The sequence below is a fragment of the Sapajus apella genome, unplaced genomic scaffold (assembly GCF_009761245.1).
Source record: "Sapajus apella isolate SASKATOON/1434 unplaced genomic scaffold, GSC_monkey_1.0 scaffold1, whole genome shotgun sequence".
NCBI lineage: Eukaryota > Metazoa > Chordata > Mammalia > Primates > Cebidae > Sapajus > Sapajus apella.
The window spans coordinates 77,049,397-77,075,693 of NW_022436941.1; positions in this window are offsets into that span (position 1 = coordinate 77,049,397).

Sequence of the window (26,297 nt, forward strand, 5' to 3'; positions counted from 1 at the left end):
CAAATACTGTCTAGTCTATACAAAGAGTGAAAAATTCTTTGTCATGTGCCCAAAAATCAAAGTTAACTGGGTGTTTGGTAATTTTATTTGCTAAACGTGACAACCCTAAGCAGTAGCCAACTTGCCAACATGGCATGGCACAGGCTCTCCTTCCTTCCTTGCTTGGCTCCCTGTCTTTCATCTAGCTCCCAGGGGTCACATCTGCAATAAGGAACAGCTTTATTCTGGGGTCACATCCACCCCAGCCTTCTGGGAACCCAGGCTATGACCCAACTGAGCAAGGGTTTTCCAGGCAGACAAGGTAGCCCTAATGCTCCCAGGTTTCCTGTGAGGTGGGCACTGCTGCTATCAGCATGGCACCCAAATTGCAAATCAGGAAGCTAAGGTTCAGGGACATCCATCCATTTGCTGGACTCACACTCTACTGCTCCAGCTCCATCAATCTCTTACCATGAAAGAATCTTCCAGACCATTCTTGAGAGACATTTCAGCATTATTAGAAAAGGCATTAATTGGCTTAGGCAATCATTGATTCATTTAATAATTACCTCCATTTGTTGAAAGAAACCCTCTCAGCCACGCTGTCAAAGGGATCCTGTGACATATGCACTGGAGAATCAGTCTCAAAGCAGCTGTAATGTCAAGATGTTCAATGTCTCCTCTTTTTATGCTCGTTGGAATGGTCAGAGTTAAAACATGAAGTTTTCAACTTCAGATCTTTGCAATGAAAACACCAGTGTTACTATTTCTACATATAACTAAATATAATATTGTTCATTTCAAATGTAATGACTGACTGCAAAGAGATAAATGCAGAAAGTCTTGAAATTACAATTGCCTTTCACCTGAACCAGAAACTCAGTTCCCTTTTCATTGCATTTCTGTGTAGGTTGGCTTCCGAAAGAGCTGAAATACTATAAACTACCAGTTGGGACAGTTGGAGAAAAATAGCAAATATTAGAGAAAACCTGTGCCAAAGCACTTGCACCCAGTGGGCATACACAGGAATGTAATCTTCTCACAAACTTTCAAAAACAAAGCCAAACCTTGGCTGCAACTAAGCCTCAAATGAGAAAGAAACTCTCATTTGCTTATGAAAAATGGGAAAGGCTGTACTTTATCTACAAGGTGTTCTTTTCCTTGTAAACCGTGTGAAACAGACCTCTTTTTTGTTCTCTTTGTCTGCTGGAAACTTCATTTTAAAGGAAGGAAGTTACAGGGAATGAACCACCTTGTAGAGGCAAGGAAATCTTTCTCCACAGTGTGGCTGGATTTGCTCCTGGAAGCAGCCCCCTTGGTAGGTCTGTCCAATAAGGCTTTTTCTCACAGCAGCCCAGGGAAGCAGATGGATTAGATGGCTAGCTCTGGTTACCTATGGCTGCCTGCCCAGTCCCCTGGGCATTCCAAGGCTCCACCTTCCACCTGGCCCATGACCTCTGACCCTGGCCCTGTAGCCAGCAAGGGTGTGGGGAAAGAAGGGGGAGGGTATAGGTATCAGGCTGCCTGGGCCCAGGCTGCAAATGAAAAGAGTCAGTTGTTTCCATTCCTCATGCTCTCTTGTCCAGTCCAGAGAGCTGCAGAACTGGTATTTCTCCAAATCCTGGCAGCTCACATAGCTGTGTAGACAAGGTGTGCTTACAGTGGTACATGTGTATGTGTGTTGCATGGGCAACAGCAGTCCTGCTTCCAGTCCCAGTTCTGCCTCCGCCTCATTCTGGGACTTCAGAGAGCCCCTTTGCAACCTCAAGGAGCCTCAGTTTTCTCATCTACGAAATGGCACAGTTAGATCCTTGTAGGTGCTTGGGAAAAGGTGGAGAGTGGGTTGCAGAGTAGGGGCTGCTGATCAGGCAGTTTCCTGCCATCCTCTATAATTCTGCTCACCACTACCCCAAGGGCAACAAAAACAACTCCACCTTCATCTGTCTTGTATTTTGTATTTTCACATAAAAACTTCTCAGAAGAAAAATTTCTGTTGGCTTCTAAAAACCACTGGACCAGGCAATCTCATTATTAAGTGACCTATGAAATTGATTATTCTGTAATTCCATGATTCCAAAACAAAAACACAGACTTAGACTTTAAAGGATTGTGTGCTGTTTGGGAGAGTCAGAAAATTATGACATATGTAGTGCTGTGTTTCTGATACTGAAGATTCTCTTACGTGCCACCTCCCTACCCTGCCACAAAAGGGACATATAAAGTTTCCAGAGTCCTAGCCCCCTCCTTTGTTACATCTGATAAAGGCTCACATGTTAATTATTTAGCCAACGGTGCTAACTGGAACATAGTCATATGATGAAGCTGCCTTGAAAACATTTCCGCATGTAACATAAGGCTCTTGCAACTTAAACATATTTTTTCTTCTTTCATATCAGCAGTTATTTTATGGAACTGGGCTGAGACAACTTAGCAACAAAGGGCACTGGGTTGGTGAATTATTCATGTAATCTACATTTCCTGGCTGCTGTGGATAATTGACAGGTGTCATGTCACCTTTTACAAATGTCCCACAATTATGGACTATATATCAATGTCTGACTTCGAAGTAATGCTTCCTCTCTAAGCTAGTTTCATATTTTATTTACAGCTTGGTGGCATTTTTGACTTGGCTGCCTATTTCTCTCACTTTTGATTCCAAGCCTTTTGCTCCACTTAATGTAACCAGGAACATTTAAATAATAAGAATCCCTCTCAGTTCGCTAAAGGCAGTCATTCATTGCTGGTGTGTTAAATTCATTCAGCCATTATGTTAGTCAATTTCTTGATTTAAGAAATCCAGGATGAAATGCAACTGTAAGGAAATGATAATATAAATTCTTTTTTATGACTTGTTTTGTTCACAAGGAAAAAACCAAAAGCAAATCTTCTCTGTGTCTGACACAAGTTGTAAACTGTGAGGGAGAAAGTTGGCTAGTTAAAGAATATCACTTAATAGGAGCAATGGCATATTTCAAACCTCCACCAGAGTTGGAAGGTTTCTAGCATTAGAAACAAAGCCAAGACAAGTCCTATGTAGGCCTAGTGAGAAAATCAGGTAAGAAAATAAACCTGCAATTGATAACCCTGAAGACTAATGACAGAACATACTCATACATGAAACTGAAATGTTCAGAACAAACTGGAACCTCCAGAGTTCTCTAGTCTACCTTTCCACTTTACACAGCAGGAAACTGAGGCCCAAGGCATGCAAAGGCTTGTCCACCATCCCAACACCAGTTAGTGGAAAGGCTACAAGCCAGGTCATCTTGTTCCTCTTCCAGCACTGTCACTGCTCTGCCCTGGCCTGGAGCATTCTCCTTATTTCCCAGGATTCATTCACTTCTTCTACTGCCAGTGGTCACTGATTCTTCCTTGGGGAAATTCACCCCCTCCTAATACTCAGCTCTGTGATTTGTGTAGAATTATCTCAGACTCATTCTTGACATGAGCATGATTGACTAAGTCCATCAATTTTCCTGGATGGAATGGCCACATGACCTAAGTTGGATCAGTGAGAGGCAGTGAATCCCAGCACTTGGATGGGAGCTGTTGGAAGAGATTTTCAGTCCCACTAGATTGGCTGTTATAAGGCTACAAGGTCTGGAGATGCTACAGATACTTTGCTACCAGTACGGGAAGAGGCTGGAGCTACAGGGAGTGGGTGGGAAAAATGTATCATGTGATGCCTGCGGGTGACGCTTGCCAACACAAAACAACTGGGCAGAGAAAGCAAACCTGGGTTAAGTAAACATATCATTTATCTTCTAAACGAGGACAATTCTGAGAATGAAAAAGGGCAGGACAAGTGCTAAACCAGACAGGATGCCGCAACAGTAGGCATAAACAGAACTGTTCTGGGCAAACAGGGACACACAGTCATCTGCTCTAAGATGACACCGTCTGAGCTGCTAGATTAAGTCTTGACTCTGAATTCTGCTGGCTGGATTAAGCTAGCACTCTATTTGGCCTTTTTGGTCTAGGTGACAATGAACTTACTTCATTGTTGAAACCAATTTGGACCACTATGTGGAATAGCCATACAAGCAGTAACACAGAAATGGTAGGTGTTTCCCTCTGCCTTAGGGTCCTGCAGGCTGGCTGAGGACTACTACAGTCTTTGCTATTGTCTGATTATGGCTGTCAGAGCTAGGACCCCTGCAGTGAGGGGGACACTTCCAAGCCCATTCACACTCATTATCTCATTTGAAGGTATTGACTGCATTGTGTGCTAAACGCTTTGCCTCAGCAGAGAGAGCTTGGAGAACAGTTGAGTCATGTGAAAACCCTGGTGGCAGCAACCTAATTTGCAGTCCTCGGGCTTAGGGGAAATTAGTCAGTCTTAACAGGGCTTGCTTTACAAACTCAAACCTACTGGTTGTAAGCAATGCCGCAGTAACCCTAATTGTCAAAAATCATGGAGCTGTTGAATGGCATGGTGAAAGTAATTCTGCATCTTTGACATTCAGAATAAGTAAAAATTGAGAATAAGAAGGTCTTCTAGTTGTAATTCAGCTCAAATTATATTAGAGCACTCTTTAAACATGACTATTTCCTCCTGTGAGTTAGGAAGGAGGGGAGCGATGATGACACCACAGTATTAGTATTAGCCAATTCTACTGTGGTCAGTGCTCACTTGGCCACACTCAGAAGGATTATGGAAAAAAATCATTTTGGTTTTATTTTGGAGGGGGTTTTATACTTTGAATATGAACATGTCAGAGCATCTGAACACTCCCTTAGAACAACTTCATGAAGCAAGTTTGGGAAGAATTGGAAAACTGCCTGCCCTCTCTCCAGGCTGCCCTACAATATAGTTCCTGGGTGAATAAGGGTTCTTTTACGGAACTACTGAAAGGTTTGTGGCCCCTCTAGCTTTTCCTACAGAAGTGTTGGTGACTGGGCCTCATACTGCTTTTCTACATACACAGAAAATAGAATTGAAGTGAATCAATCAAACAATGTATTTTTTTTTCTTGCATCAAGATGAATGTGCTCATGCGAGATGTGTAAAGCAGAAAGCCATAGTAAATAAAGGCTGTGGTCTCTGTCCGATTTCAAAGCATGTGATTTGGCTGAGGGGCTGATCTGCTAAACAGCAGGAAGCCATCCATTGCAGCTTATCATAAAGAGGTAAGCTGGTATGGACGGCTAAGGCTGTTGAAATTCAAAAGAACTGGAGACCAGGGAGGGCTGGAAAGGTCAGAAAAGAATTCAGAAAGGAGGGGAGACTTAAGTTGGGCCTTGAAAGGTGCACAGAAAAGGGAGGCTATTTCTTCTAAGTAGAATTAAAGCACCATGGGACACTCAGAGGCATGAATATCCAGGATGTTTCTATACATGAGTACCATTAAGCAGCTAAGGTTCTCCCATGGAAAGTAAGTAAGATGTTAACACCACAAACTCCTCAGCAGAGTAGGTTTTAACTGTTCATAAAGCTAGGAATGAGCTGGCAAATCTAGCCACCATTAATAGGCATTATAGTCCAAGTATATCACACAGTAATTCTGAGTTATATTTCTCAAAACATCAGCAGCCACACATATTCAAAGGGAAAAGTTCTGATGTTTTCAGCTGATGACCAAACTGGATGATGCACGGCTGAATTGATTTGCTGTATAGTCAATTTTGTCATTAGGATGATTACAAAAGTAACTAGACACTGATAAATTCATGAATTATTTAAAGTTATGAACTCTATGTAGCAGGTGGAATTCTAGGTCCAAAGAATGAGAAAGTAATAAAAACGTAGGAGTGTTACATATTTTTAGGGGTTTAAATATTTACATATTTCTAAAAGCTCAAGGGAACTCCAATAAATGAGGGACAGTGGCTAATATGGTGACCTAAGACATGTCATCATGGCAAAGCCCTCAAGGAATCTACATTTTCGTCACGCTAGTCACCAGTCTTCCCTTGTAGGAGGTGGAATGACCAAAAATTCTGGATCTCTCTGGCACTGCGTGTCAGTTGTGTCAGTTTGACCATGTGCAAAGTTGAAAGTTAATCTACCTCACATATTAAAACAGGCTGATAGTCCCCTCATATTCCTCCCAGACAAATAGGCCTCCAGTCTATGGCACTGAGCCCCAGAGAAAGAAGTCACTTGCCCAAGAGTTGCATTGAAGTCAAAAGCCAGATATTCTACTCAAAGCAAGTAGAAGAGGAGGGGGAAGAACTCAGTATGTGCAAATATTAGACAGTGGAGGCTCAGGGCAGATAAGTTCTCCTACTTGTGAGAAGATTAAACAAGACATTGAAGAAAGTTAGGGAATCTCCTTCCATAAATATTTAGAATTTTTAATCCAGTGTTTATTTGGAGACAAGGACAAGGAGATGGGAATAATTATTCTTTTCTCTTTGGTTTCTACTAAACCTCTGTTCCCAAACATTCTATGAGACAATAATTTTTATATCTTATTGGAAAAACAGAAAAGCCTTAAGTAAGCAGGTAAAAACTTTATAATTGAGTGAAAACAGGAAGAAAAGAAAATATTTTGACACACACCAAGACTCCTGACTGCAAACAATAAAGACTCTCTCAAGTCACCTTGGAAAAATGGGAGATTTACTAGGAGAATTTGTGGACTGGGCAGATGTGGAATCTTCCAGTAACAGTGGCAGCTCTGGGTCTGGCTGTTCTCCCATCTCTCTCTGGGGACACCCTGACTCATCCTCCTCTCCTTCCTGATCAGTTTCTTGGCTTCCTCAAGGCTTCTGCTCCCTCATAACCAGCTTACACATGGCATTCATTACAGCCTCTTTGGCCACTCTCTAATCAAGACCCCTCAGTTTCAGCTCACCACTACTACCTAGCATATTCTTGCTGCACTTAAGCTCTCAGGAGTATGACGCTGATTGGCCCAGTTTACCTACTGGAGTCAGGTTGCATTTTAGACCATTGTCTGGCCAATGCAACAGTGGCCCTTAGGTCAGGTGCCCACCACTTGTCCAATTCACCAAAGCAGATGATGGATGGGGGTAAAAGGGTGTGGCCAGAGCATTGCTCAAGAGAAAGGGCTGAGGCATGGGCATGCTCTGATTACTGTCCCTATTAAATTGTAATGAGGACCAGCTTTCCTTCAGAACCACCAAAAATGTCCTTAAACTACACCGTGACGGCATGTTTTATGATTTAATTCATTCAATCATGTATTCATTCTTACCTATCTCCTATAACAAAAGATTTCAAGTGACTTACACTTGAAGTTATGTTTATATACAATATAAAAGGATTAAATAGTTGAGAAATGTAGGCAAATGGGAAAAAAAGAGAAAAATAAAAAGCTAGGGACAAAATTAGTACCACGTAGTCTATAATACTCAACACCAGAAATTTGCTAAAAGCGGGGTACTATGGTCTGAATGTTTGTATGTCCCACTGCTCCCCAAATTTGCATGTTAAAACCTGACCACCAATCAAACAGTATGAAGAAGTAGGGACTTTAGGAGGTGATTAGGCCATAATGGCAGAGCCCCCATGAATGGGATTAGTGCCCTTATAAAAAAGGACCAAGGCAGCTTGTTCTCCCCTTCCGCCACATGAGGATGCAGCAAGAAGGAGCCATCTCTGAAGCAGAGAGAGCAGCCCTCACCAGACAGTGACTCTGCTAGTGCCTTGATCTTGGACTTCCCAGCCTCTAGAACTGTGAGCAATAAATTTCTGTTGTTTACAAGTTATTCAGTCTAAGATATATTGTCATAACAGTGGGAAGGGACTAAGACAGTTGATCTTGAATTTGTTTCTGAATCTAAGACCTGCCAAACTTAATAGCAAATGGCTACATATAAGGGGAAAGTCCAGTCAGAAAATGTCACTTATAGAATAGGTTACAAGCCAAGCCTGTGGAAGCCTTTCACTCTGAAGAGACAGATTCTCTTCTTTCTGTGTTGATTTGTGGGCTGCCTTGATAGGGAAGGAGACTCTAAATTATGTCTCAAGGCTTCTTCTGGTCTTGATTTCATAACAGTGGTGGAAATTTTATTGACTGAGTCAGAAAACAAATCATTAAGAAGGTAAAATTTTATGTAGCTAAAACCAACCTCCAACACAAATTCATTCCATTGGAGCCTTAGCCCCCAGCCCTCTCCAAATTTGGAGACACAGTTTGAAAGCTGAAAAGCTTTCTCATTTCTTTTTTACTGTGCATTGTAAGGCAAGAAGTGCATAAGAAGGCTGGCTCAGGCACTCCAGTTTTTTGCCTGTAGCATTTCCAGTACTCTCAGATCTTCTGAAGCTCTTTATTTACCACTTTTTTGCTTCCTTTTGGTGATAGAGCAGCAAAAGTTCTAGAAAGCTTGGTCCTGGAGCTTGACGATGGGAGAGTGCTACCCTGGGGTTTGAGGCATGCCATGCTACATGAGATGAACTGTGAGAGCTCTGGAAAGTGAAATGGAATGTTGCCTCATACTGGAACTGGTACTCATTCTATATAAAAGGACAGCTGTTGTTTAATATTCATTGAGCAGCCACCATGTTCTAAGTGCCACATGAAGCATATACACGAAGTGGCATTTGAAAAGAGAAGACTCAGTTGTATAGGAAGCAGTCACTGATAGTGGATTTGATGCCTGTACGGTAAGGGGTAGAAGGGACACTTGGTGCGTTAACTTTTACTAACTGAGAAAAATGCTATGTGAATTGCTGGAATGGTGATCCTGAAAAATCATTTACCATATTCAATTAACAATAATTAAGGCACTCAGTGGGAAGCTCCTCACTGACTTGCTAAGTAGCCAAAATTGGTACTTGGCATTCCCAGTGGATAAGAGAAAAGATAATAAGTAACCCAAATGTAAAGACAATCAAAATGAAACCAATTATGACCAAATTATATTAGGCAAATAGAAGCACAAGTTGAATCAGGAATATTTAAGTTTTTAACAAGGAATATTAAAAAGAGATATAATAACGTTTTAGCCATTAATTGATCATCTAACCTAATTTAGTTCTGGGAAGGGAAATGGTTTATAAACGTTTAAGTTTTACATATCTTGATAAGGGACCACAGTCTATTAAAACAACCTCATATTTTTAGGCGTTTGTGTAGGCTAATTTTCTGTTAATACAGTTAATAATGAACCACAATTGATTCTATTACCAATAGTCTTATTAAAAAGAAAGTTTGCTAGTCATTTCGTCCATCTTTTCATAACCATGTGCTCACAAATATTAATGCTAATTTGATTTACTATATTCAACTTTAATAATTTTAAACTATCCTCCATCAACTAGTTTTGATAGCATTAAAAAAAAGTATTTTTTCTTTACTTCTTTACAGTTTCTTTCAACCTACTCTCTTATTATTCTTTACTTCATCAATTTTTCCTCCTCCCTATATCTGAAATTATACAATCAGTTCTAGAATTCTAATGATCCCTCAGTATCCAACTGAGGGGTAAGTCAGTCAAGGGTCACCTGTATATACTTGCAATGCAGTAGTCTAAAGCATGGAAAACTTGTTAGTTTTCATCTAATTCAACTTCCTGACTAGTACGCAAATATGTGTATATCCATTTCTCAAACTGACTAATATTTAAATCTAAAGACCTAATCCAGGCTGATATCTGGCAAGGAAAAAACGATGCATTCATCCTTCCAGTATTCATGTAAGCCTCAATAAGAGTTCTCTTTCAGGTCCTCTGTTCTGTTCCGTATATCCAAATATGTCATCTCCATTAAGTCTTTACTGTTAAAAATTTTATACATATGTTTGGGCTGGTCATGGTGCTCACGCTTGTAATCCTAGGAGTTTGGGAGGCCAAGGCAGGAGGATTGCCTGAGGCCAGGAGTTCAAGACTAGACTGGGCAATATAGGGAGACCCTTGTCTCTACAAAAAAAAACAAAAATAGCCAGGCATGCTGGCATGTGCCTGTAGTCCCACCTACTCAGGAGGCTGAAATGAGAGGATTGCTTGAGCCAAGGAGTTTCAGGTTGTAGTGAGCTGTGATTGCACCATTGCACTCTAGCCTGGGCAGTACAGCGAGAGCAGTCTCTAAAAAAAAAACAAATTAAGGATGTTTGAACAAAACCCTCATATTTATTATCAAAAAACTAAGCTCAATCAATCCATTCATTTGAAAACCACTCTGGAAGGGTATAGATCATGGCTATCATGTAGATATAAACATATGTGTGTATGTATGTGCACATATATAAATATGTAAACATATATATGTATGTCTAAGTAAATTTTTCTAAAAAATGATCATACTCTTATACATACAATGGCTGCATAATCATATGGATGTAGTTCACCTCATTTGATTAGTCCTCTGTCACCAAGATTTAGGCTCTTTCCAATTTGCTTGTACATAAATCATTATACACTCATCTGATTGTTCCCTTGGGATGAGTTTCTGCAGGTTATATAGTTATATATAAATATAAATATATATATATGAAAACATATATATAATAACCTGCATGCATAGAGGTCATATATATATGACAGTCTATTAAAATATATATATATATATATATATATATATATATATATATATATACATATGCAGAGAGAGATAGAGAGACAATTAGTTCCCCCAAAAGGTGGTATCATTTTGCATTACTATGGGTAGTGTATCAAAGTGTCAAATAACCACTCAGGGCAACTCTGGTTTTTCCTTGTATGACAGCTAAGAGGCATTTGGCTGTCATTTGTAGTTTTTGATTACTAGTAAGGTTGAAAATGCTTTTGTATGTTAAATCATTATTTGTTCCTTTGTAAGTTCTTGGATCATTTTCTTTATCCACTTTTATATAGTAAGGATATTGACCCTTTGCTGGTTACATATACAGTATTGCAAATGTTTTTCCCAGTCTGTATTTGTCTTTTAAATTTGTTCACAGTATTTTTTTTCTGGCTATTTTGCATGCTAATGTTGATTCTAATATTTAGAAGAATAAATATTAAAATCAGTTTAGACAATTTCAGAAAACAGCAAATCCATTTGGGAGACTGATGGGCATTTTGTCAATTAAAAATATTAATGGCTATAACTTTCAGTATGGACTCTGAAATCTAGGATCTCCATCTGCAGTTCTTTCCTTCACCGAAAAGCACTAAGCTAGCTATTTTGGAGATACTGCCTTCAGTTCTATGAAAAAGAAACAAAACAACAACTAAGCAAAGCAGAATATGAATGAGAACAGAGGATAGGATAGTAGTCGCTTTGGAGCTCAGAGTTTGAAAACAATGGTTGTTGAGTGGGACTTTTGGACAGATGTGCGCTTGCTGATGGGCCATTTGGTATGCTTCAGTGGCATGACTGGTTAAACTTGGGGATTAGATGAAAGTGCCACCTTGAATTATATCTTGTGCCTTCTTTAGGGTATGTCTATCTATTCAGATCCAGTAATGAACTCTGGTTTGGATCAGGGTGATGACTTGGTCCTATGAATTATGGCCATCAAGATATTTTCTTCACTCAAATAAAAGCAATGACCTGAGCTAACATAACTTTACTAGGGAGAACGTCTGCCGACCTCTAAGATTTCCATCAAAATCATCGTTTGCCAAGGTGTAAGCTGACCGCATCCTTTATAGGCATGTAGCTCAGCCAGCTGGCAAGCCCTGGCCCCACTCTCCCCAGGCAACCAGCCAACAACCCAGTACTTGAAGCAAGATTCATGCCCACTGCAGCATTTATTTTGCTTTATTTTTTGAGGTGTTAGCCACATTCTGTTAATTGGGACCTTTGCAAAGTTTTTCAGGCATTTGGAAGTACTCCTTTTTCCATCAATTTCTAGTGAAAATGTACAGTTCTGTCTGTGTTTTCAGCAAGAAATCTGTAAAAAAGACTGAAGTCTTTTTTTTTTTCTTTACCTAATTCAATGTAGCAGAAATGAGGCAGGGGGATTGTCAGTCATTTCTAAGGATGACAATTTTCACTGCTTGACAATCTGAAATAGAAAATTCCAGCAATCTGATGATAACGCCTGTGTACAGCTCACCCCCCAAATACAATGATAAATGTTGAACATCAGAGTTTAGGGCCCTTTGCTTAGGCATAAAAATTTAGGGAAATAGCTCATCAAAATTGGCTGAGTGCCCTGTTTTCTTATTATATAGACAGAAGTCACTGAACCACAACTTTGCTGCTTAGAAACAGGCACTAAAAGAAAGGGGGTGGGGGAAGTATGAATAGCCAGTTACCCGTATTCAATCATGAAGTGTACTTTACACTCAAGAATAAACTGATACATGTTAAATTATACCTGAAGAAATGTCTGGAATAGCACTCAAGAGACCTGTTGGCTGGACTCTGCTCCTCCTCAGCCAGGTGAACTTAGATAAGATCCTAAGACTTTAAAGGGAGAGTCTGAACAGACAACTTCTAGGTTCTAAAGCTCCACATTTTGGGGACTTGATTGAAGAGCCACATTAATTACTTTTATTAATAGGTTCACGTATACCCTATTTTTTAAATGTCCTTCTTCCAAACTATAAATTTACTATTCCTGAAGCACTTACTGTCAGTTAGGTGACATACTTGGTTCAGCAGAGTATGCCCTCTGTCTCATTTTAAGCAGTTCACATTCTCCAAATGGATGAGTAGTCAAGGCACACATACCCACCAATAAGGTAACAGAGACCTGGAGTCATGCGGAATCAGGAAAGCTAGGCGTGGCCCTTTCCAGATCCTTTGTTCTAAGACTGACTCCATGATATCTAGTTGGAGACTGTAAGCTGGGTTTCATGGAGGAACTGGCATTTGAAGAGAACATTGAATGAATGGCAAAATTTCCAGAGACAGAGATGAAATGGAGGAAATTTTAGGCAAAGAGAACAGAATAGACACAAAAAGTTTAGGCAACATTTACAGGATTTCCAAATGAAAACACCTAGAGACAACAAATCTAATCTGTTTGCCATTTAAGTTAGAGTATTAGTTTATCTGTTCCACAAATAGTCACTCAACACATACTCTGTATAACACACCATGTTTGGTGATAGAGGACATCCAAAGATGATGCTGGACGCTCTAACACAGGTTTAAACTGGCCTGAGCCCAGATTTCTTAAAGAGGAAGAGGAAGAGTGTCAAGCAGAGAATCCTGCAGAGCATCCCTACCCCCAGCCCAGCCCATGCTAATTAAGTGGGTGACTTAAGGAAGTTGCCTCCTCTTAGAAATTAAGAGGTGGGTGTGAGTATTTTCTCTGGCCTCCTTAAATGTTCTTGATTACAGTAATAAAAAAAAAAAAAAAAAGCTCTATTGATTGCCTCCTATTGGAAGGAAGGCTACTAGAAACTCCTCATTCCCTGAAGAACCTAATTGTCGACGCTAGTTCATCTAAACAGGTGTTCTTTAGATTGCTTTTGCTAATGCCTTTTCACTGGAAAGATCAATTTAAATGTCGTTTGAGCTAATTAGTTATTGCTTCTGCGTTCATCCAAATTTATATATTTGATTCCATGTGCTGAATGAGGCATTACCTTCAAAGTCTATAAGCTTACACAAGGTAGGTAATTTTTAATTTAGTTATTTGTCTTCTTCTGTATTTTATACAAAATATGCATATATTTCTTTTATTATTTAAAATGCCACCAGGTGTTGTGGCTCATGCCTATAAGCCTAACACTTTGGGAGGCTGAAGTGGGTGGATTGCTTGAGCCCAGGAGTTCAAGACCAGCCTGGGCAACACGATGAGACCATGCCTCTACCAAAAACAAAACAAAAATTAGCTGGGCATGGTGGTGCATACCTGTAGTCCAAGCTACTTGGGAGGCTTGGGGGTGGGAGGATCATTGGAGCCCAGCAGGTTAAGAGAGCAGTGAGCCTAGCTTGTGCCACTGCACTCCAGCCTCGGTGACAGAGTCAGACTCTGTCTCAAAAAAAAAAAAGAAAACACAAAAACAAAATAAAATGCCTTGTTTAAACCTGTATTAGAATGTCCAGCAACATCTTTGGATCTCCTCTATCAACAAGCTTGGTGTGTTATACAGAGTATGTGTTGAGTGACTATTTGTGGAACAGATAAACTAATACTCTAACTTAAATGGCAAACAGATTAGATTTGTTGTCTCTAGGTGTTTTTGTTTGGGAATCCTTTAAATGTCACCTAAACTTTCTGTGTCTATTCTGTTCTCTTCGCCTACAGTTTCCAGGTCTCTGTTACCTTATTGGTGGGTAACAATAAGGTTACTGACATACATCCATTTGGAAAATGTGAAGTGCTTAAAATGAGACAGAGGGTATACTCTGCCGAACCAAGTATGTCACCTAACTGATAGTAAGTGCTTCATGAATGGTAAGTTTATAGTTTGGAAGAAGGATGTTTAAAAAATAGGGTATATGTGAACCTATTAATAAAAGTAATTAATGTGGCTCTTCAGTCAAGTACCCAAAATGTGGAGCTTTAGAACCTAGAAGTTGTCTGTTCAGACTCTCCTTTTAGAGTCTTAGGATCTTACCTAAGATCACCTGTAATCCCAGCACCTTGGGAGGCCAAGGCAGGCAAATCACCAGGTCAGGAGTTTGAGACCAGTTAGGCCAACATGGTGAACATGGAGACAGTGGCCAACCCTGTCTCCACTAAAAATACAAAAATTTAGCTGGGCCTGTAGTCCCAGCTGCTCCAGAGACTGAGGCAGGAGAATCACTTGAACCCGGGAGGTGGAGGTTGCAGTGAGCTGAGATCGTGCCACTGCACTCCAGCCCTGATGACAGAGTGAAACTCAGTCTAAAAAAAAAAAAAAAAAAAAAAAAAAATCTGGGCTCTAAACTTTTCAGTAAAAGAAAAAAATTTGGTCCCAATAATGTGACTCGAGAAGGAGCAGGTGGTGAATTTGATTGGTGCAGAAGTAGAAGTGGCAAGCATGGTGCCCACATATGGTCTCTAGAGCGGCTAGTGCTGCCCATGCTGGGTCAGTCTGAAGCCACAAAGGCTGCCACTGCACAGCTACAGGGAGCATCATTCACAGAGACCAAGGTGAAAATGTCAAGTGAGAAGCTTGGCTTCACTCCTTGCTGCCCCCTCTCTAGATGCTGCCCCAATAATAATAATAACAGCCAACATTTATTGAGCACAGACTAGAGGCCATGCATTTTATGTGCAACATCTCATTGATTCCTTGCAGCCGCTCCAGGACCTAAGTAACATTAATATCCCCATTTTAAAGACAGCACAGTTATAATACAATAAATGCGTTATGCCAAACAGGGCACCTTTTACATTAAAAAGGTTTTTTTTAGTAGAGGTGAGGTCTCACTGAGTTACCCAAGCTGGTCTCAAACTCCTGGGCTCAAGCGATCCTCCCACCGCAGCCTCCGAAAGTGCTGGGATTATGGGAATGAGTCACCACACCCAGCCTCTACTAAGGCACTTTTGAGAGAGAGAGGAGGTACTATTACTAATGACGCTAGGACAACAGGTGTAAACCCTGACTCAGGCAAAGCAGAGCACGTGGTCACCCTCCCGATAAGGGCCTTCAGGTGCAGGGTGCTGGCTTGCACAAAACCAGGGACGTGGCTGAGCAGGGATACTCTGCAGTGTGAGCCACAGCATGTTTCCCCTGGGTAGCTTTATATCTTCCTGCTGGGCATTTTGGAGCATCCATGTTTTGTTCTGTAAAATATATATATATATATATAAAATATATGAAGAAAATATGTGAAATCTACTTCAAATCGTTATGTAAGATGAAATCAGGGCAAAATACCTAATCTACGGGGAGGAGCTCAAAGCAGTAGTCACTCGGTAAACCCACTTCCTTTCCTCTGGCTCGCCTCTGTGTGACCTCTGCAAATCCCTTGCTTCTCTGGCCTTTGGTTGCCTCACTCATGCAAGAATGGAGTGGGCTTAAGAGGAAACCTGCTCTCAGCGCTGGCATTCTTTCTCCTCTGGTTCCTCTGGAGCCATCTTTGTTCACCCACGTGCAGCAGGAGGAATAGCCCTCTCCTCTGTGTTCAGTTCAGAGCAATGGCTTCTTTTATTCATGCTCCTTTCACTTTCAGTGCTTTCTCTGGGAGGCTGAAAATGGCGGCTGTGGGAGACTGTTCTCTCCTCCTGCTGTTTTTCTTCCGCTGCCATCGGCTTGTGCCGGGGCTCCTCCCGTGGGTCCCTCCTCAGTGTGGGGCAGAAGTACCAGAGAGTGAGCTGCTGTGCTGTGCTGGGCAGGGAATTCCTTTTGGATTTGGCTTGGTGGACTTTTTTTTTTTTGCCTGCAACTTCATATCTATCATTTTATTCTTTCTTGAAATCACAAAATTGTCTGTACAAAACAAACACACAAAAAACAAACCAGAAACTACATTCAGAGGTCACACCATCATGCCAATGTAAGGACCATTTTTCCTAAGAACAAACATTGGAATTAAATTGAGAATCAACACCTTAATAAAGCAAAGGCAGTAGGAAGTGAGGAAAGCCCCCAAGGCTTATGGAATGAGATGGCTCCTGAAGACTGACAGAAATCCTCAGGGCAGTGTGGCCTCCAGAACAGGCAAGGGTACCTTCATGCAATTTTCTTCCCTCTCCTTCTTTTTTTCCCCTTCCTTTTATCTTTTCTTTTTGATTTCTTCTCCTTTTTTCTCTTCTCTTTTCTCTCTCTTCATTTCTTTTCTCGAGGAAGGGTCTCACTCTGTCACCCAGGCTGGAGCGCAGTGGTGCAATGACAATTCACTATAGCCTCAACCTCCTGGGCTGAAGCAATCCTCTAAAACCACAGACAGGCACCACCATGCCTGGGGAATTTTTTAATGTTTTATAGCAGACCAGGTGCAGTGGCTCAGACCTGTAGTCCCAGCACTTTGGGAGGCTAAGGCAGGAGGATTGCTTGAGTCCAGGAGTTCAAGACCAGCCTGGGCAATATAGGGAGACCCTGTTCTTACAAAACCTAAAAAAAATTTAGCTGGGCATGGTGGTGCACATCCATAGTCGTAGCTACTTGGGAGACTGAGGTGGGAGGCTTGTTTGATCCCAGGAGGTTGAGGCTACAGTGAGCTGTGATTGTGCCACTGCACTCCAGCCTGGGCGACAGAGCCAGACCCTGTCTCAAAAAACTGAATAAAAATAAAATTCTTTGTAGAGATAGAGTTTTGCTATGTTGCCCAGGCTGCTCTCAAATTCCTGGCCTCAAATGATCCTCCCACCATGACCTCCAAAGCGCTGGGATGACAGGTGTGAGCCACCTCACCCAGCCCCTTCCTTATTTCAAAGGTATTAATTGAGCACCTACCTTTTTGTATTTTGTAACTACTGTAGGCGCCGAGGGTTCGAATAAACCAAAAATAGTCATGCTCCCTGCCTTCACAGAGTTTTCACTGTAGCGGTGAGAGAGGTGCTGATCGAGTAACCACACAAATGTGTCAGACGGCGACTCTGAGGAACGCCATTGAAGGAGAAGTGTGATGGGTGTCACAGCCTGCTTTGACTTCATGAGGGAGGCTGGGCAAGGTCTCCCTGAGGAAGTGATGAGGCTCGCACTGAGACGGGAAGGATGAGTCAGCATTCCGGGCAGAGGAAGCAGCTTGTGCAAAGCCCTGAGGTGGAGGGAAGCTCCTCTAGTTTGAAGAACTGAAAGAGGGCCAGGCATCTGGAGCCCTGAGAACAAAGAGGAGAGGGTGCAAGATGGGGCTGGAGAGGAAGGTAGGGCCCAAGCCACACCCAGCCTTGGAGGCCTTTTTACGGATTTAGGCTGTTCCTAAAAACCATGGGCAACTTTTGCAAGTGTTTTCAGCAGGAAGGTGTTATGATCAGAGTTTATTTGAAAGTGATCACTGCAGGAAAATGGATTCAAAGCAGAGAGGAAAGGGAGAAAGGAAACAATAAGACATAACAGTAGCTGGTGTGTATGGAGCATGTTACTGTTGACCACATGCTGCTCTGTGACCTCTCTACACATCCTCTTCTTCAATCATCACACAGCACTGTGGGCCAGGGACACTCATCCCTCTCTTTTCACAGAAACGGAGACTGAGACACAGAGTCACTGGACCAGTGTTGGTTAGCTTGCAAGTGCTAGAACCAAGCTGTGACCCTGGTAGTCCTTGGCCAGAGCCTGAAGCTTAGTTACTACATCCCAAGGGCTCCTTCCTGCCCACGGGCTGGGCAGCAGACAGTGGGGGCTTACACCAGGGTAGTGCCATAGACAGAACCATATTAAATAGGAAGAACTGTCAACACTCAGACCAGCAGTGGGGGAGGGGAGAGAGAGAGCCAGGTGTGGGTGCAGCTCAGGGGCTGGAGCATTTGGGAAGGGCTGGGTTTGAGGTGGCACAGATATCTAAGGGCATGGAGGCTTCTGTACAGCTCTGAAGCTAGAAAAAAGAAAACAGCTTTGAGGATTTGGAGTCAAGATGGCCAAATAGACACAAACACCCAGCGAGAGAGACGCAGAAATCAAAAGATCTCCTAGCTCCAACCAAGGAACCAGGTGCATTTCAACATGTCTTGTCTGACTGTAAGCAAAGCCCAGGCAGGGCAGACTGAGGTGAGGAGGGGTGCTGCTTCACCCAGAAAGTGCATCTGACCAGTGAGTCTGAGGATCCCCCTCTGGCACTCCAGTCTGGATACAGCACTCCCCCTAAAGCCTCAGCAATACACAGAACAGGGGATCTTTGACAGTCAAGTGCTGGGAATTAGAAGCACAGAGTTGAATAATAATCCAGGATGGTGTCCCAGATTGGGGCACAGATCTAAGCAAACGCATAAGCCCATAAGCCGGCTGGGAGAGCCTGCTGACTGAGCTATCGTCGCCTCCCCCTGACCAGAGAGAGAGGAGCTGAAAGCGGGAAAACAGACAGTGAGGCTGGATGGGTCCCTACCCTTCCCCACAAACCCCAGAGGGCTGAAGCATTAACTCTCTTGGGTTACACAGCCAGTGCCTCAGTCTGAGCTGAACCTGAATGATCCAGCCCTGCGGAGGAAAGACAAAACCCACCATTAAATGGGACTAGGCTTCATGTTTTAATAAAAAACACAGGAAGCCTATGTAGCAACGGGACAGTGTTCTTGACCACCCAGCAGCACCTCCAGGTCAGTGGAAGATGGGGGCCTAACCTCCCAATGTAAACAAAAAAGACACAGGAAGCTTCCCTAGTAAACTGAAGGAGTCCCTAGAAACCCAGTAGTGCCTCAACAGGCAGACAAGGGACCTCATCAAGCAGCTCCCCGAGATCACAGCCAGGTAAATCCATGAAGATGAAAAAAAAACAGCACAAAAAAGATGAAACCATCAAAGACCAGAACACCTCTTCTCCTTCAAAGGATCACAACTCCCCAAAAACACAGGAACACAACATGACCAAGAAAGAGTCTGATGAATTGACAGAAACAGGCTTCAGAAGGTGGATAATAACAAACTTTTCTGAGCTAAAAGAACACGTTCTAACTTAATGCAAAGAAACCAAAAACCTTGAGAAAAGGTTAGACGCAATGCTAACTAGAATAACCAGCTTAGAGAAGAATATAAACGACTTGATGAAGCTGAAAAACACAGCACGAGAACTACATGAAGCAAACACAAGTTGTAATAGCCAAACTAATCAAACAGAAGAAAGGATATCAGAGATTGAAGATCAACGCAATGAAATAAAAAGAGAAGGCAAGATTAGAGAAAAAAGAGTGAAAAGAAATGAACAAAGCCTCCAAGAAATATGGGATTATGTGAAAAGACCTAATCTACGCTTGATTGGTGTACCTGAATATGTTGGAGAGAATGAATCTAAGCTGGAAAACATGCTTCAGGATATTATCCAGGAGAACTTCCCAATCTAGCAGGGCAGTCCAACATTCAAATCCAAGAAATACAGAGAACTCCACAAAGATATTCCTCAAGAAGAGCAATCTGAAGGCTCATAATTGTCAGATTCACCAGGGTTGAAATGAAGGAAAAAATGCTAAGGGCAGCCAGAGAGAAAGGTCAGGTCACACACAGAGGGAAGCCCATCAGACTCACAGCAGATCTCTTGGCAGAAACCCTACAAGCCAGAAGAGAGTGGGGACCACTATTCAATATCCTTAAATAAAAGAACTTTCGACCCAGAATCTCATATTCAGTCAAACTAAGCTTCATAAGTGAAGGAGAAATAAAATCCTTTACGGGGAAGCAATTACGGAGAGATTTCATCACCACCAGACCTGCCCTACAAGAGCTCCTGAAAGAAATACTAAGGATGGAAAGGAACAAGTACCAGCCACCACAAAAGCACACCAAATGGCAAAGACCAAAAATGCAATGAAGAAAATGAGTCAACTAACGGGCAGGAAAACTAGCCAGTAACAAAATGACAGGATCAAATTCACACATAACAATATTAAAATTGAATGTTTATGGCCTAAACTCCTGAATCAAAAGACACAGACTGGCAAACTGTATAAAAAGTTGACTCATTGGTGTGCTATATTCAGGAAACACACCTCACTTACAAAGACACACATAGACTCAAAATAAAGAGATGGAAGAAGATTCAGCAGGCAAATGGAGAACAAAAAAAAGCAGGGGTTGCAATCCTAGTCTCTGATAAAATGGACTTCAAACCAACAAAGATCAAAAGAGACAAAGAGGGGCATTACATAATGGTAAAAGGATCAATCCAACAACAAGAGCTAACTATCCTAAATATATACACATCCAACACAGGAGCACCCAAATACATAAAGCAAGTTCTTAATGACCTAAAATGAGATTTAGACTCCCACACAATAATAGTGGGAGACTTCAACACTCCACTGTCAATATTAGACAGATCAATGAGATAGAAGATTAACAAGAACATCCAGGACTTGAATGCAGAGCTGGACCAAGCAGACCTAATAGACATATACAGAACACTCCACCCCAAATCCACAGAATATACATTTTTCTCAGCACCACATCGCACTTACTCTAAAATTGACCACATAATTAAAAGAAAATCACTCCTCAGCAAATACAAAAGAATGGAAATCATAACAGTCTATCAGACCACAGCACAATCAGATTAGAACTCAGGATTAAGAAACACACTCAAGGCCGGGCGCGGTGGCTCAAGCCTGTAATCCCAGCACTTTGGGAGGCCGAGGCGGGTGGATCACGAGGTCAAGAGATCGAGACCATCCTGGTCAACACGATGAAACCCCGTCTCTACTAAAAATACAAAACATTAGCTGGGCATGGTGGCGCGTGCCTGTAATCCCAGCTACTCAGGAGGCTGAGGCAGGAGAATTGCCTGAACCCAGGAGGCGGAGGTTGCGGTGAGCCGAGATCGCGCCATTGCACTCCAGCCTGGGTAACGAGAGTGAAACTCCGTCCCCCCCCCAAAAAAAAAACAAAAAACAAAAAACAAAGAAACACACTCAAATCCACACAACCACTTGGAAACTGAACAACTTGCTTCTGAGTGTCCACTGGATAAACAACAAAATGAAGGCAGAAATAAAGATGTTCTCCGAAACCAATCAGAATGAAGACGCAACTTACCAGAATCTCTGGGACACATTTAAAGCAGTTTCGAGAGGGAAATTTATAGCAATAAATGCCCACATGAGAAACAAGGAAAGACCTAAAATTGACACCCTATCATCAAAATTGAAAGAGCTAGAAGAGGATGATCAAAAAAAAAAAAAAAAAAACAAAACACTCAAAAGCTAGCAGAAGACAAGAAATAACTAAGATCAGAGAGGAACTGAAGGAGATAGAGACACAAAAAAACCTTCAAAAAATCAATAAATCCAGGAGCTAGTTTTTTGAAAAGATCAACAAAATAGACCGCTAGCCAGACTAATAAAAAAGAAAAGAGAGAAGAATCAAATAGATGCAATAAAAGATAAAGAGGATATCACCACTGATCCCACAGAAATACAAACTACCATTGGAGATTACTACAAACAGCTCTATGCACATAAACCAGTAAACAAGGACAAAATGGATAAATTCCTGGACACTTGTACTCTATCAAGACTAAACCAGGAGGAAGTTGAAACCCTGAATAAACCAATAACAAGGGCTGAAGTTGAGGCAGCAATCAGTAGCCTACCAACCAAAAAAGTCCAGATCCAGACGGGTTCACAGCAGAATTCTACCAGACATACCAAGAGGAGCTGTTTCCATTCCTTCTGAAACTATATCAAACAATACAAAAAGAAGGAATCCTCCCTACTCATTTTATGAGACCAACACCATCCTGATACCAAAACCAGGCAGAGATTCAACTAAAAAAGAAAACCTCAGGCCGATATCCATGATGAACATCAATGCAAAAATCTTCAATAAAATACTGGCAAACCAAATGCAACAGCACATCAAAAAGCTTATTCATCACGATCAAGTAGCCTTCATCCCAGGGATGCAAGACTGGTTCATCATATGCAAGTTCAAAACATAATCCAACACATAAATGGAACCAAAGACAAAAACCACATGATTATCTCAATAGATGCAGAGAAGGCATTTGACAAAATTTAACAGCCCTTCATGCTAAAAATTCTCAATAAACTAGGTATCAACAGAATGCATCATAAAATAATAAAAGCTATTTATGACAAACCTACAGCTAATATCATACTGAACAGGCAAAAGCTGGAAGAATGCCCTTTGAAATCAGGCACTAGATAAGGATGCCCCCTCTCACCACTCCTATTCAATATAACATTGAAAGTTCTAGCCAGAGCAGTCAGGCAAGAGAAAGAAATAAAGGGTATTCGATTAGGAAAGAAGGAAGTCAAATTGTCTCTATTTGCAGACAACATGATTGTATACTTAGAAGACCCCATTATCTCAGCCCAAAATCTTCTCAAACTGATAAGCAACTTCAGCAAAGTCTCAGTATAAAAAATCAATGTGCAAAAATCACAAGCATTCCTGTATACCAATAACAGACAAACAGAGAGCCAAATTAAGAGTGACCTCCCATTCACAATTGCTACAAAGAGAATAAAATACCTAGGAATACAACTAACAGAGGACATAAAGGACCTCTTCAAGGAGAACTACAAACCACTGCTCAACGAAATAAGAGAGGACACAAACAGATGGAAAAATGTTCTATGCTCATGGTTAGGAAGAATTAATATCATGAAAATGGCCATACTGTCCAAAGTAATTTATAGATTCAATGCTATCCCCATCAAGCTACCAATGAACTTCTTCACAGAACTGAAAAAAAACACTTTAAACTTCATTTGGAATCACAAGAGAGCCTGCAGAGCCAAGACAATCCCAAGTAAAAAGAACAAAGCAGGAGGCATCACACTGCCATACTTCAAACTATACTACAAGGCTACAGTAATCAAAACAGCATGGTACTGGTACCAAAACAGAGACATAGGTCAATGGAACAGGACAGAGGCCTCAGAAGCAACACCACACATCTACAACCATCTTATCTTTGACAGTCCTGACAAAAACAAGCAATGGGGAAAGGATTCCCTGTTTAATAAATGGTGTTGGGAAAACTGGCTAGCAATGTGCAGAAAGCAGAAACTGGACCCCTTCCTGACACCTTACACTAAAATTAACTGAAGATGGATTAAAGATTTAAACATAAAACCTAACACCATAAAAACACTAGAAGAAAACATAGGCAAAACCATCCAGGACATAGGCATAGGCAAGGACTTCATGACTAAAACACCAAAAGCCATGGCACCAAAAGCCAATAGAGACACATGGGATCTAATTAAAATTCAGAGCTTCTGTACAGCAAACGAAACCATCATTAGAGCAAACTAGCAACCAACAGAATGGGAAAAAATTTTTGCAGTCTACCCATCTGACAAAGGGCTAATATCTGGAGTCTATAAAGAACTAAAACAGATATACAAGAAAAAAACAAACAACTCCATTCAAAAGTGGGCAAAGGATATGAACAGACACTTTTAAAAAGAAGACATTTATGAGGCCAACAAACATATGAAAAAATGCTCATCATCACTGGCCATTAGAGAAATGCAAATCAAAACCACATTGAGATATCATCTCACACCAGTTAGACTGGCAATCATTGAAAAATCTGGAGACAACAGATGCTGGAGAGGATGTCGAGAAATAGGAACACTCCTACACAGTTGGTGGGAGTGTAAATTAGTTTAACCACTGTGGAAGACACTGTGGCAATTTCTCAAGGATCTAGAAATAGAAATTCCATTTGACCCAGCAATCCCATTACTGGGCTTATATCCAAAGAACTATAAATCATTCTACTATAAAGACATATGCACACGTATGTTCATTGCAGCCCTGTGTACAATAGCAAAGACCTGGAACCAACCCAAATGCCCATTAATGACAGACTGGACAAAAAAATGTGGCACATATACACCATGGAACACTATGCAGCCATAAAAAACGATGAGTTTGTGTTCTTTGTGGGGACTTGGATGAATCTGGAAACCATCATTCTCAGCAAACTGACAGAAGAACAGAAAACCAAACACCGCGTGTTCTCACCCGTAGGCAGGTTTTGAACAATGAGAACACGTGGACTCAGGGAGAGGAGCATCACACACTGGGGGCCATTGGTGGGGCCTAGGGGAGGGACAGCGTGGGGTGGGGAGGGTGGGGAGTGATAAAATGGGGAGAAATGCCAGATATAGTCAAAGCAGGAATAGAGGCAGCAAACCACCTGGTTATGTATGCATCTATGCAACAACGCTGCATGACCTGCATATGTACCCCAGAACCTAAAGCAAAATTTAAAAAAAAAGAAAGAAAAGAAAACAGCTTTGATAATCTAGTGTGGGCATCCTTATTTTCTTTCTTTCTTTTACTGGGAATTCCAGGAGATCAACTAAGAACTGCCTGCTTTGGTTCTCTTCTTTAAAAAACCCAACCTATGCCAATGTCGTTCCTGCTTTATTTATTTGTTCAACTTGATGTCTAATTCTTTTAGTATCTAAAGGTTTTACTTGCACTGTGGGTGCTTTGCTAAAAATTCTGTCTGAAGACTGCTTGGATTCACATGCTCATTGATTCTGCCTCTAACCCATTTCAGAATTAATCTGAGCAAATTGTCATGTTTTCTAGCTGCCAAACTCTCCCACTTCTGCCAACTGACATTCTTAAATCTGACATTGGTCAGCCTTGACCCTTGGAATGTATGTATCATTTTATTTCAACAATGTGCTTTAGGTTTCTACATGTTAAAATTTCTTAAGCAATACACACTGTACTTTGTCAATAGCTGCTATAAAAATACATTTTTGAATACCCAGTGGCTACATTCTTGCCTCGAGATAATTTTCTGGAAAACTTGCCAAAGAACAATCTTCTCACAGATTTCTAGTAAGAATCTAATAGTTCACACTACTGGACTACAAAGACCTATTTGGCAAACCCATTCTCTGACACACTCATGTGGACATGCACACACACACCCACACCCACACACAGAGTTTTTAAAAGCAAGATGAAGACATGCAGTATTGCAAACATGTTTTAAATTCTAAGATATATCACCAGAGGGAAAACCCTAACAAGTTAGTCAGAATTAGAATTCTAACTATGTAGAGTACCTTTGGGTAAGCTACTTTCCCTTGGTGATTCCACAAAGGCAGCAAGGCTCTGTGTATATTTCTTTGTTAAAATGCACTGTGAAATGGGGGCTGGTCATCCATTCCTCAGTTCATACAATGATTATTTGGCATTTACTCTGTGCCAGAGTGATATACCAGGAGGGCATACTCTCCATTTTTTTTAAAATACAGGGTTTGTCTCTGCTACCCAGGCTGGAATGCAGTGACACAATCTGGGTTCACTGCAACCTCCACATCCTGGGCTCAAGTGATCCTCTCACCTCAGCCTCCCAAGTAGCTGGGACTACAGGTGCACCCCACCATGCTTGGCTAACTTTTTGTATTCTTTGTAGAGACAGAGTTTCTCCATGTTGCCCAGGCTGGTTTTGAACTCCTGAGTCAAGCGATCTGCCCACCTTGTCTCCTAAAGTGCTGGGGATTACAAGCATGAGCCACGGCGCCCAGCCATAAGCTCCATTCTAAACTTCAATCTTGTGGAGGAATCAGAAAGAAAGAAGCGATTCATTACAGGGCAATAATAGTTATGAAAGAGGAAACACAAGGTGCTACGGGAGAAACATCTAGCCCAGGGCGAACCTCATCAAACCAGGGTTTCTGGAGGAACAGAGATGAAAGCTGAGACCCAAAGAATGAGTAGGAACTATCCAGGAGAAGAGAAAAAGAAAAGAGATTTCTAGGCAGAAGGATCAGTGCATTCTAAGATTCAGAGTACAGAAGAATATAGAGTATTGAAAGAATGAAAGCAGTAGTGCTGGATCTTAGAATGCAAAAGATGGTTGGTGAATAAGACGAGGACTTGCAGTGTGTTGTAGCCATGTTAAGGAACTTGGGCTTTATCCTAAGGGTATGGAGGCATTGAAAGGG